We start from the raw sequence: 14,345 nt of genomic DNA on the forward strand, positions 1-14,345 counted from the left end.
ACTGTGAATTTTTTCAGAATAATTTCTATTTTAATACCACTTTAAAAGACATGTTGCCTCACTCAATGGCAGAGTAGATTAGCTTAATTTGGATATAATCTTATAATGTTATCACTTCCGGCCTGCCCCCAGTGCTGCTGGCATCTCGGTTGACTGTCAAATAACCAATTCATTTTTTTACCGCACCCTCTATTTTGGGTGTCAAGGATATTATTTAGGTTAAAAATAAGCTAAACAGCCAAGCTTGGTTCCCGCTACCAGCTTCTAGTAACAATGAAGACATAATATGCACATAACTACAGTCAATTTCATTGTACTGCGTAACCATGCTGCTGTAACAGGTTAAATTATTTTTTTTCATTCTTTAGTCACAGAACAATCCACTCGGTCCCAAATATATTAAAAGCTAATTAGAATGATTTATTTTCCTTTCAAGATTCAAAATATAAATGTTTCCAGGGATTATTCCCAGTATATTCTTCCACAATAGATTAATTGAAAAGATCAAATCACAGGGGGGATATTTAAGACAGTGAGATATGTAAAAAAAGTGAATCCGATAATTTCTAAGATGCGACCAAACTGAAGTCGTCTAGTGAAAATTGATAAATTGTCAGTCAAAGCAATTTAGCAAGGGATAGATCAAGCACGCAATGTATAAAATATATTAATTTAAGTCTCAAGTGAATGTGTGTTCAATTTACAGTGTTCATATGTACATATAAAAAGAATGTTCATTCATTCACTGATTTATTAAGCACTTCCTGATTTCAGAGCACTGTACTAAGCACTTAGGAGAGTACAATACAGCAGTAAACAGACACATTCCTTGCCCACAGTTAGCTTACAGTCTAGAAGAGGAGATATTTATATAGATAAATAAATTACAGATATGTACATAAGTGTTGTGGGGCTGGGGGGGAGGGCGGTGAATGAAAGGAGCAAGTCAGGGTGACGCCCAAGGGAATGGGAGAAGAGGAAAGGAGATTTTAGAGAAGGCCTTCTGGAGGAGATGTGCCTACAATAAGGCTTTGAAGGAGGGGAGAGTCACTGTCTGTCAGAAATGAGATGGCAATGTCAGGGAAGATGGGATTTGGGTGGGAAGATAAGCAGTTCCATTTTAGACATATTAAGTTTGACGTGATGGGAGGACATCCAAATAGAGATGTCTTGAAGGCAGAAGGAAATGGGAGACTGCAGAGAGGGAGAGAGATCAGGGCTGGAGATGTAGATTTGGGTATCATCTGCACAGAAGTGGTAATGGAAGCGGTTCTACCACATACAGTATTTTGAAATTGAACAATAAAATATTAATGATATTCATTCATTGTGGCCAGGGAATATATCCACCAACTCTGTCATATTGTACTCTCCCAAGTGTTTAGTATAGTGCTCTACAAACAGTAAGCACTCAATAAATATGATTAGTTGAGTGTGTCACACGTGCTAAGCCCTGGGATTGGTACATGATAATAAAATCAGTCAATCCCTATCCCACCTACCCTATCCCTTTCCCTTGCAAGGTCACACAGGCCCCAACCAGAGCTGGGACTAGAACCCAGATCCTGATTCCTATTCCATGCTCTTTCCACTAGTTTTCTAAACCTAAATGAATATAATTTTAGATCTGACAAAATGAAAGACTCAATCAGTGGTATTCATTGAGCACTCACTGCAGAGTGCTGTAAAAAACGCTTGGAAAAGTACAGTTCGGCAGAGTTCGTTCATTCATTCATTCAATCGTACTTATTGAGCGCTTACTGTTTGCACTTGAAATGTGAAATTTGGCAACAGAGAGAGACAATCCCTGCCCAACAACGGGCTCACAGTCTAAGACGGGGAGACAGACAGCATAACAAAATAACTAGTCAGGCATCATTACCATCAAAATAGAGAAACAGAATCATAGATATAGACATAATAAGCTGTACATCTTTGAACTGATCAGTCAGAGCACTGTATGAAGCCTTTGTGTAATAAGACCTGGGGTAGATACAAACAAATTACCTTGGACAGTCCCTGTCCTACATGGGGCTCACAGTCTTAATTTCCACTTTACAGATGAAGTGAATGAGGCATAGAGAAGTGAAGCCATTTGCCCAAGGTTGCACAGCAGAAAAGTGGCAGAGCTGGGATTAGAAGCTAGGTCCTTCTGACTCTCAGGCCTGTGCTCTATCCATGAGGCCACACTGTTTCTCCCAATATAATCAGTAGATATGATCCCTGCCTATATGGAATTTGCAATCTAGCAGGGGAGGCAAATACTAAAATAAATAACAGATAGGAGGAAAAAGAAAAAGGAGTCTTAATTAGTTAGTGCTCAAGTATTAGGGAATATAAATTTTCCTGCCAAAGGCTATGGGATCCTTTTGAAAGAGAGCTATGATACTTAGAATGAGTGCCAAGGAACATTTTTCTACTAAAAGAAAAAAAACCAAAGCTGAGTCTATACTGCATGATTCCAAAAGAGCACTTGATGATTTTAAATTGTTTAATCTTTTGAATCAGGAAAGTCAAGGTTAGTGGGAGCGGGGAAGGGGTTCAAAGACCATAAAACCTATCAATTAATATTAATACAATATTTGCTGATGCATATTTGATCTCCTCCCAAAATAACAGATGGAGTTTGAAGTGAACAGGTGTCTGTTGAAAGGACTCCACTGGTGAATAATGATAAACATAGACTGTCTAGGAAACATTTTCTTGAAGGACATTTTTCTTTAGCACTTTTAAAGACCTTGAAGTGGGCTGATATTAGGTTGTATTTAATAAAGTTCCTTCCTCTTGCAAACCTTACTCACCTGTCATGTATTTACTTAGTTTCCTATGGTTTATTTTTGAATTATGCCAGGAATCTTTTCTCTCTACCCATAGTACTGGCACTTCAACAAAACTTGGGATCTACTGGAGAGAGCTTGCAGCTGGAGATAAAGAGTCAGCTGTTACGAGCAGTATTTCTGATTTTGTCAAGAATTTCTGCACTACCCTGGAAAAATATTTCCTGTCTCAGCATTAGATTGTCAATCCGAAAGAGCAGAATGTGGTACCACATTCCCTGATGAATAAGTTCATGAGCTCCATTTCTCCTCTGAATATGAGATGGCTCGAGCAAAGGAGAGGTTCTGCTAGCCCTGTTCCCAAAAGATTCTGGTCCCATTTCTTTGGGACCGAGAATCCCGAGGCATTGCATGATAGGAGTGCAAAGCGAACTCAGGACTCTTCTCTAGCAGGAGGGGAGAATTTATTAGGTGGTAAAGAAGTGGGAGATTTAGGATAATGAGGTTGTTGCAGATTAAAAATACTGTATGATTAAATGCATTACTCTAACCTCCAGGAAATCGCAAAGGAGCATAAGAATCACTGTCTGAAACCTGGCCTAGGAAACAATTAGTGCAACCACAAGGAAGTTTTAATTGAGGAGCAGCATGGCCTCAATGATGGCATGGTTAATGAGGTGTACATCTCCTTGATTCTATTTATCTTGATGATGTTGTCTTGTTTTTGTTTTGTTCTGTTTTGCTTTGCTGTCTCCCCCATTTAGACTGTCAGCCCATCATTGGGCTGGGATTGTCTCTATCTGTGGCCAAATTGTACATTCCAAGTGCTTAGAACAGTGCTTGGCATAATAAGCCCTTAGAAATCCCATCATTTATCTTGAATTTATTAATTTATATCTAGATTTGAAGATGTTTAACTACAAGCTTTTCTATTTTTCTAGAGTTAGCAATAATTACATATATTTTTCCTACATTCCAACAAGTTGCCACCTGAAAAAGACCTCAATTTATAAACTGGATTTAAGATGAAATAGACAAGTTATATAGGGAATGAAAAAGGCAATAATTTATACTAAATTCTTCCATCTGTAAAATGGGGATTCAGACTGTGAGCCTCACATGGGACAGGGACTGTGTTCAACCCGATTACCTTGCATCCATCTAATAGTACAGTGCCTGGCAATAGTAAGCACTTAACAGATGCTGTAATTATTATTAACCCTATGTCAAACTATTGTGCTTTCCCTTGCACTTGTTCATACAGTGTTCTGCATGTAATGGGAGGTAAATAAATACCCTTGACAGATTGGAAGGGATTGTCAGTCATATATTGGCTTTATAAACACTCACACACACTGAAAAAAATACCAGTGGCATTATCTTCAAGCATGGAAGTAGATGGGGTTATGTGGATCTCACAATAGGTTCATTTCTTTTCTTGTATATAATGGGTGAGACACTTATACAATCCATTATGATACCAAAACCTGCCGGTCCCACCGTCACAATATCGCCAAGATCCGCCCTTTCCTCTCCATCCAAACTGCTACCTTGCTGGTACAAGCTCTCATAATATCCCGACTGGATAACTGCATCAACTTCCTTTCTAAACTCCCATCCTTCTGTCTCTCCCCGCTTCAGTCTACATTTCACTCCGCTACCCTGGATTATCTTTGTGCAGAAATGCTCTGGGCCTGTCACTCCCCTCCTCAAAAACCTCCAGTGGTTGCCTATCAACCTTCACATAAAGCAAAACTCCTCACTGTTGGCTTCAAAGCTCTCCATCACTTGGCCCCCTCCTACCTCACTTCCCTTCTTTCCTCCTATAGCCCAGACCACATACTCTGCTCCTCTGCCGCTGCTAACCTCCTCACAGTGCCTCGTTCTCACCTGTCCCGCCGTCGACCCCTGGCCCACGTCTTACCTCTGCCCTGGAATGCCCTCCATCCTCAAATCCGCCAAACTAACCCTCTTCCCCTCTTCAAAGCCCTCCTGAGAGCTCACCTCCTCCAGGAGGCCTTCCCAGACTGAGCCCTCCCTTTCCCTCTGCTCTTCCTTCCCTCCCCATCGCCCCGACTCCCTCCCTCTGCTCATCCCCCTTTCCTGCCCACAGCACTTGTATATATTTGTACATATTTATTGCTCTATTAATTTAGTTGATGATGTGTACTTATCCATGGTTCTACTTATCTATTTTGATGGTATTGATGCCCTGTCTACTTGTTTTGTTTTGTTGTCCATCTCCCCCTTCTAGACTGCGAGCCCGTTGTTGGATAGGGATTGTCACTATCTGTTGCCAAATTGTACTTTCCAAATGCTTAGTACAATGCTCTGCACACAGTCAGCGCTCAATAAATATGATTGAATGAATGAAAGTATGGAGATTTAAATCTGCTTTTGTTACCAAAAGCACCATAATGAAACAAATTGTCACTGACACCAATTTAATATATTTTACTATTTCTGCCTTTAAAAGTCAAAGTAAGAACATGGAATTCATTACCAAAAGAGCACACTCAATCTAAATTAGGCAACCCACTGTTATATAACTATTTATTTTACTGCCATAATAAACCTTAAAATGTAAGAAATTCCTCTACACCCTACAGACTCCTGGGGCTCAAAAGCCCTTAACTCAGGGGAGTCCAAGGAATAAAACCATAAAAATGTTGTGCTTAGTCTCAATAAATCTAACCCAGGCATAAATATGGAGTAAAATATACAGTGCACATGCAAGTTTACAGTTAGCGATGAGATTGAACTATTGATGTTACTTTTCTTAAAGCCAAGTGATTAAAGTCAACATTTTATTTACATCTATCTGAGGTAATGTCATTTGGGGAACAGTTTATTAAGTAACCATAAATAGCATTTTATTAGCCTCATTGCACTGCTCTACCATAGCATAAATTTTCCAGTTTTATAGGGTCTTGTTCTCAGCAAATTCCCATTTTCCCCATTTGTTAATTATAGAATTTTTCATAAAACAGTTTAATGAGGGAAAGAGTGCAATGAATTAATTCATTAATTTTAAATTAATAAAAACCTTGAATTTGTGTGTCTATCTCTCAGCGCCAAGTCATTCAGTAGCTGAAGTAGAATTTGTATGTACACCGATATGGCATGGAAAGTTGAGGTTTCCACATTCTCACCATGTTTATTGAAAGAAAATGTGATGGATTATCAGAGATTGGTTCATCAGGATCATATTTCCTCAAATTCAGAATGCTTTTTGTCCTTAAAATATGAAATTAACTTGTCTACAAATTAATGAAGGTAATGGTTTCACTATTTTATATTCAAAACTCAAGAAGTAGCATACTCCTAAAAGGTGAAGACTTAGAATATGCACATATTATGTGTCATAACACATAAAGTGATTATGCTTTCCATACATAAGTTAATTATATAATAATTATGGTATTTGTTAAGCACTTACTATGGTGCCAAGCTTGGCACTGTTCTAAGCACTGGGGGAGATACAAGTTTATCACGTTGACCCACTTGGAACTCACAGTCTTAATCCCCATTTTACAGATGAGGTAACTGAGGCACAGAGAAGTGAACTGACTTGCCCAGAGTCACACAGCTGACAAGTGGCAGAGCCGGAATTAGAACCCATGACCTCGGACTCCTAAGCCCATGCTCTTTCCACGAAGCCACCTGGCATTTTTCGAGCATCTAATTTAAAGACTTTTCAGTAATACATACTAGTGAGCAAATAGCCAGAGCTCCTTTGCTAGGTTGCACAGTGGATTGGCCAATTTTGCTCAATGACATCACTAATCAGGAGAAATACTCCAAGGTGAGCTGCTTCAAATACTTCAGGAGATGGATGGTCTGTATAATTTAAATTAGGAAATCACCAGATCTTGCTACCAGGGATTGGTGCTGGGGGAGAAAGAGGTAAGGCCTTTCGTGACCCCCTCCCCCTCGCTCCTTCTCTTCCCACAGGGGAATCTGTGAATCCGGCTCCTACCCTCTTAGAGACGTATTGATTGAGTGCTTGGGAGACACATTACCTGCCTACAGTGAAATTACAGTCAAGATGACTGTATTATACTTCTCTACTAAAAAAACCCTCTCAATCCCAAGCCCTTCCAGCTTTTGCCCATCTCCCCGCCCCATTCCTAGCCAAACTCCTGGGAGAGGTCAAGTTCAACCACTACTTTAATGGCTTCACCAACTCTCTATTTGACCTAGTTCAGGTAGGGTCACTTTGTTTTTTATAGCCATCCCTTGGTAGCTGCAGGGCTGAGTTGCAATTTTTGTACACTAAAGGAATCTCTTAAGGTGGTTCTTAGTCACTGGCATTAATTGTTGTATCTAAGGTCTGTCAGATGAGCCTCTTAAATAAGAGAACGTCCTTAGTTTTACTTTGCACAGGAAATATTATTAATTATTTGCCTCCCTACCCTGCTGTTTCAACAAGAGTGAGATTTTTCAGGAAGTGGTGTGATTTAACATCAACTATTAATTCCTACTGAGAGGTTCTGCAAACAGACCTTCTCCCTCCGTTATTGTTTTTTTAACAAATATAGAAGATATTCCATTTTCGTTTCATTCATTCTCCATCAAATACCTGGAAGCTCACAGCTGAACACATGTAGCTAAATTTCAAATTAAATTATCTTCCCTTGGAAATCCAATAACAAGAATGATTGAAATATATGGAACTTTTTTACTTATTTTTCCATGTTTCTTTTTCCATGTTCTGTCTTGCTTAGGTTATCTATTTGAAATTTCTTTCCATTCCCATGACCAGAAATTTTACAGCCATGTCCAAAGGATTATTATTAGATTTAAAAGCTAAAGATTAGATCAGAGTGGAGTTTTCTCTTCACAAGAAAAGTCATATTTTTCCACCATTATATTGCTATATTAATTGATGAATCAACTTCGCACTGCACTTGGGATGTATAAACTATGCAACCTATCAGCTGTGTATATTGCATATTTGTAAAACACCATAAGAACTTACATGTTAAATGAACTTTGATGGAATTAATATATACATTATCAGAGTTAAAGTTTAAGTGACTTAGCCCCAATCTGACTTTCCCTCTTGTAATTGATGTAAGAGTTAATTTTAAAGGATGTAGCAAATTATAGTTAATACAGGTGGCATTTTCTTATTTATCATTCAACCATCTAACACCATTTCTTTTATTTGGGAAAATGCTTTTATTTTCCTTTCTCATTTTTTCCAAATGGTGTGTTTTATTTGAGTTCATGGTTTAGGGTAATTAGTAAAAGCAAAATTTGAATATTCCTTTTTGTTCATCTGAATGCATTTGATAGTAAAGTATCATCATAGACCATAAGACCAAATAGGAGGGAGAGAATCTATTAAAAACAGTGTTAAACTGTCCAATTTTTATGCAGACCAATGGAAAAGAATAATACTGGTGGTTCCAAACATCTTTGATTTTCATTTAAAGAGGGTTCTTAAGCATCCTACTCAGTCGTGACTACAAGGCATCTGTAATTGTTAGAGCAAATAAATATGCCTTTTGTCAAGGAATCACACAGCCCCTTTGACCTCTTAGGACATCAGCATGAATGTTTTAATGTTGAAAAGATCAATTGTTTTTTTTTATGCTTAGGAATCTTCCATTTTCCATGCTAGCCACTAGACTTAAAGGGAACTTCTAAGGCACATTAATTAACAGATTTAACTAATGATACATTAATCAATCATGTAGACTGTTAACTAATTAGGGGTTGTGCATACTAACAACAGTTCTGACAGCTGACATGGAAGAGGTAATTAGGTTTCGTAATCAGCTTTTTGTTGAATTAATTGTTATGTAACATGCCAGGAATTCTTTAATTGGGCTCCTGACATGGAAAGGTGGTAATTTGGGTAGGGGCTATTTTCAAAGAAAATATAAGCCAGAGCTCACACTGTGTTTAAAGAAACTATGCCATGATTTCACTTCTTTTCATCTCTTTCTTGTTCTTTTCTGAGCTATGCTTCAACTTTTGATTAATTGATTAAATCATCGGCTTGCGGTAATGTCCTGCCGTGGTTAGCGTTGCATAACCTCTGAGTGATAAAATAGAAGGTTGAGAAGAAAAAGAAGAAGAAAAAGAAGCAATTGGATGGATTAGTACATTAGCTCAAGTTTTTGATTACAGTACTTAAAATTCCTGCTGAAACCAAGAACTCATAATCTTGGAAATAGTTTTTAAAATTGCACTATCTGTTCGTATGTACACTGAATATACCATCTCTTCCTAGGCTGACAGTATGTTGATTTAGTTTATGCAGTTTAAACAGTTGTGACCTCACACTATGAGGTTCTGATATCTCTTCCAATTACAGCATTAGGTCAGGCACAAACATTCATCCAGCCTCCCACTGTAGGCATCACATTTGTAGTTACTTTATATCCCCTTGCTCACATCTAGAACTTTGGCTTAAGTCACTCGACATGCCTAAACCACTCTGATCTGGTTTTACTAGTCTCTGCCAGTTAATCTGCAATGTCAATTTTCAGATTGCCAGCTTTCCATCTCCCCTCGGTACCAAAATTGGGTAGTTTCTTGTATGTGGGCCATGACTGTAGGAGGAATAATTCAGAAACCACAAGTAGATGGGTCACATCTCCAGAGAATTAGGAAATCAAGCAAGTTTCTATTGAATCCAGTTGCTCTTCCTATTGGAACGTTCTAGTGGAAAGTCAAAGTACTTGGGGAATGAGATAGAGTCCATTAAAAATTTATGTTTCCCAGTTAACATGATTCTTGGGTCTTTTTGGGTATTTTAGTACAATCAGACCTGTCAGGCGTGATAGGGTCACGATGGGGTCAAAATTCAGCATCTCTCTGCTCCTTGTGACAAAATGTACTTTTATAAATCTTTATACATGCTCATACTTCTCAAAATAGCCCTGAGGAGTTGGTCACTACAATACTCTAGGAGACTTTTCTCCTAAGGTAGAAATTTGGGGGTCATGAAACACTAGGGTAGCAAATTACACAATGGGCCTAATTTTCAAAGGATCACCGTGGCCTAGTGGATAGGGTCTGGGCCTGTGAATCAGAGGGTTCTGGGTTCTAATTCCAGCTCTGCCACTTTTCCGTGTGACTTTGGGCAAGTCACTTAGCTTCTCTATGCCTCTGTAAAATGGGGAATAAGATGTGGGACAGGGTTTCTGTCCAATGTGACAGTCTTGTATCTACCCCAGTGTTTAGTACAGTGCCTGGAGCAGCATAATGCTTAACAGATACATAAAAATAAAGTCACAAATTCACTACCTATGGACTCCATACCTCTGCTTGAATATTCTCAACTTCAAGTATATCAAGTATATATACTCAACTTAATACATTGTTTTACTCAGACTCAAACCAGGGATCTAGATTATTGAAAAAATAACAGTCAAATTATACTATTTAGATTGAAGGCTAAGGTATATTAATAGTAGAAATATACAACCTAGTGCTAGAGCTGAGGTCCGTACTTGAAAAATCAATTCAACATGAAGATGGCTTAGTTTTTATAAGTCCATCAAACCTCTTGAACCATAAGGGCATTTAGAAAAGTGTCATTTCTAGCATAGATGTGCAGAAATCTGGTGGGACATCCAAGTGTAGATGTTCTGAAGGCAGAGGGAAATGTGAGACTTGAGGGAAGGAGAGATCAGAGCTGGAGATGAAGATTTGGGAATCATCTTCAAAGAGATGGTAGGTGAAGCCAGGGGAGCAAATGGGTTTTCCAAGGGAGTGGGCAGAGATGGAGAATAGAGGGGACCCTGAACTGAGTCTTGAGGGACTCGTAAAGGTAGGGGGTGGGAGGCATAGGAGGAAGCAACAACAGAGCCTCAGAATGAGCGGTCGGAGAGATAGGAGGAGAACGAGGAGAGAACAATATCAGTGAATCCAAAGTTGGGTAATGTTTCCAGGAGAAGGAGTTTGTCATGAATGTTGAAGGCAACTTAAAAGTTGAGAAAGATTAGGATGGAATAGAGGCCGTTATATTCAGGAAGGAGGAGATTTTTGGTGATCTACATTCTGCCCCACAGCTCGGACCCTTTACTCTTCTCAAGCAAACCTTCCTCAAGTAGTTTGCTCTGTATCCATCCCATTATTCAGGTTCTTTCCCTTTTCAAATCAACCAGATTGCATCCCTCTCCTTCTTCAAAGCTCTGATAAAATCCTCCCAGGAGAGATTCCCTCACTCATTTTCATCTCATCTGGACACCTGATCAGAACAACTACCCTTAGCATTTAGTTAAATTTACACTCGCCTCACCAGTTAATGACAAGGAACTGGTTACCTGCTGCCTATTATGGTGTTCTGCATCAAATAGTAGCTCAAGAAATATTACTGAGGAAAGTAGACAGTACATTCTTTGTGGGCAGGGATCATGTATGCCAACTCTGTTGTACTGTACTTACTCAAGTGCTTAGAACGATATTCTGTACATGTTAAATGCTCAGTAAATATCACTGACTGATTCCAGAATTAATTAGATATGTGGTCTAAGTCTTAGATCAGAAACTTCAGGAGGACCATGACACCGAGAGAGAAGGTAAAACAATGCCAGGCCTTGGGCGAAACAATTGCAGCAGTAATGTGCGCACAAGATTGATTCACCGATTGATAATATGGAAGGACTTGTTGATTGACTCCGCATTGATCTTACATCTGAACTCACTCGTGCTGATAAAAAATGATTACCTTCAGTAGTAACAGCTTCCAATCTGAAAGGCAAATTCACAGCTGTGTAGATTTTAATATGTAGGTGAACTCTCCATATTCCCAATGATTTCTGTATCTCACATGCAGCAAACACTGAAGGGATTAGAGCATCGCTATTCAATAGATCAGTAATTCTGCATGAAGCGAAGCACCTATCGGGACTATTATTAGAGCTTTTTAAAAATCAAGAAAATTGAGCATTTTGAATTTAACCCCTTTTCCTTTCTTCCTTCCGGGTTCTGGTGAAATAGCTGAAAGAATTTCTTCACCTCCAAAACCGAGCTAATTAGAGTCAGCCACTAATTATTCACTAATCATCAACAGATTTATTTTTGGATTACCTACATCCTAGTTTCTCCTCCCTTCTGCTGGCTACCCCTGGGCTTTTTCTATGCTCATTAGCACCTTCACCAGAACATGGGCAGTGCAAGGAAAATGAAGAGAAACTCAAATTAGTAGATCTGTTCACAGCTCTGATGAAATGTTTGATGGGGGAAGAGGTTTAATATCATATTCATCAACAGCATTTAATGAAGAGAACATGAACTGGGCCCTTGGAGATAAATCAAAGAAGTATATGGCATAACTCTACCCTCAATCAATTAATACATAATGTGTTTAAACACTTAATATGTGTGAAATACTGTACGTAGTGCTTGTTAGAGTACAATAGAGATTATTTTTGCCCTCATGAAGCATGCAACCTAATAGAAGACAGCAGAAAGATGGATATGTTAAAAGATAAGAGCTTCGATCCTTGAGAAGATAAATATGCACAAAAATTCTTTTATCCATGAGCGCATTGATGTCCAATTAATAATAATAATAATATTAATAGTATTAGTTAAGCTCTTACTAGGGGCCAAGCACTGTTCTAAGCGCTGGGGTAGATACAAGGCAATCAGGTTGTCCCACGTGGGGCTCACAGTCGTGATCCCCATTTTACAGAAAAGATAACTGAGGCCCAGAGAAGTTAAGTGACTTATTTTATCCTCACCTCTTCTGCTTCTGAATGCACTGACCCACCCTTCCTTCTGCCTGAAACCTCTTAACCATTATGTTTTTCAGTGCTATTGGTTAAGTGCTTACTATGTTTCAGGCACTGTTCTAAGTGCTGGGGTAGACAAATGGTGGAACTGGGGCTAGAACCCAAGTCCTTCCTACTCCCAGGCCCACGGTTTAACCACTAGGCCATGCTGCTTCTCTTCTCACCTTTCAAGCCTGCCAGACCACAGATCTCCCCATTGTCAAAACCCTTCTAAAATGCAGTTTTCTCCAGAAGGTCCTCTTCTCCCCAAGTCATATCCTCCCAACAACCACTTCAATACATTTGTGGTCTCTCTGAACCGATATACTTACATCATCTATACATATGGAGAGAGCCCGGGTTTGGGAGTCAGAGGTCATGGGTTTGAATCCCGGCTCTGCTACTTGTCAGCTGTGTGACTGTGGGCAAGTCACTTAACTTCTCTGTGCCTCAGTTACCTCATCTGTAAAATGGGGATTAAGACTGTGAGCCTCATGTGGGACAACCTGAATACCCTGTATCTACCCCAATGCTTAGAACAGTGCTCTGCACATAGTAAGTGCTTAACAAATACCAACATTATTATTATATCCTGGTTCCACCACCAACTTGCTGGGTGCCCTTGGGCAAGCTGATTCAATACCTGTTCTCCCTTCTACTTAGACTGTGAGCCCCATTGGGGACACGATGATCTTGTCCCCAGTCCTTAGTACAGTGCTTGGCACATTGTAAGCACTTAACAAAAAACAAAAGTGTTATTCAATCAATTGTTCAATCAATTGCATTTATTGAGCATTTACTCTTTGCAGAGCACTGTACTCACCACCTGGGAGAAGACAGTATGAGAGAGGTGGTGAGACATGTTCTTGGCCCACAAGGAGCTTGCGGTCTAGAGCGAGAGAGACAAATATCAGTATAAATAAACTATGGGTAATAACAATAATAATAATTCTGGTATTTTATAAGTGCTTTCTGTGGGCCAGGCACTGTACTAAGCACTGGGGTGATACCAGCAAGTGATGTTCCTAATGAATGTATCACATTCCTGTCACAGTGATTCAATAGCCTGAATTAGTTAACACACTTTTCAAGTGTGACTAACATATTCCTAGGATGATTTTACGAAAGCCAAGAGAGAAGCAAGCACAATAAGTCAGATGAAAAAACTCAAAGATTTAAGTCACTCACTCTATACTGCAGAAATAATTTGTTTGGGGAGGATTTTAATTACTGGACAGAGCAATCTCACTGAAAAAGGAGTTGTCAGGAAATAAAATATAGCACATTATTTTTAATTACAAAAAAACAGTAAAGTTAGGTTTAACACCTGGAAAATTTAAGCGTGAAGAAGGGAGGATTCCATAGCTAGAGAAGCAAAATGGATAGGCAGAAAAATTATGAAATTAATAGAAATTGATGGTGACTTTTGTCGGATTGGTATTTGTTTGAAAATATTTTGAATTAGCAAAGCTCCATTAGGTTTTCAAAGAAGATTTGAAGCAGAAAAATGTTTTGTCTTGAGGAGCAAAACTTCCTGAGATAATTCAAATTCTCCAAGAGAGAAGTCATGCCTGTCCTTTCATTCATTCAGCCGTATTTACTGAAAGCTTAATATGTGGCGTGCAGAGCAGCACACTTTCCAACATTAAAGAGTAGTGGGAAATTGATCTAAAAAATATGTCAAGCTATCAGTTCCATGTGAAATGTGGTCATGTTAAGGGAGAGAATGAAGGAGTGACTTAATTATGATAATTGATGATGATGATGATGATGATTATATTTGGTAAATGCTTACTATATGTCGAGCACCATTCTAAGGAGAGGGGTAGAT

This window comes from Ornithorhynchus anatinus, chromosome X1 (genome assembly GCF_004115215.2).
Source record: "Ornithorhynchus anatinus isolate Pmale09 chromosome X1, mOrnAna1.pri.v4, whole genome shotgun sequence".
Taxonomy (NCBI): domain Eukaryota; kingdom Metazoa; phylum Chordata; class Mammalia; order Monotremata; family Ornithorhynchidae; genus Ornithorhynchus; species Ornithorhynchus anatinus.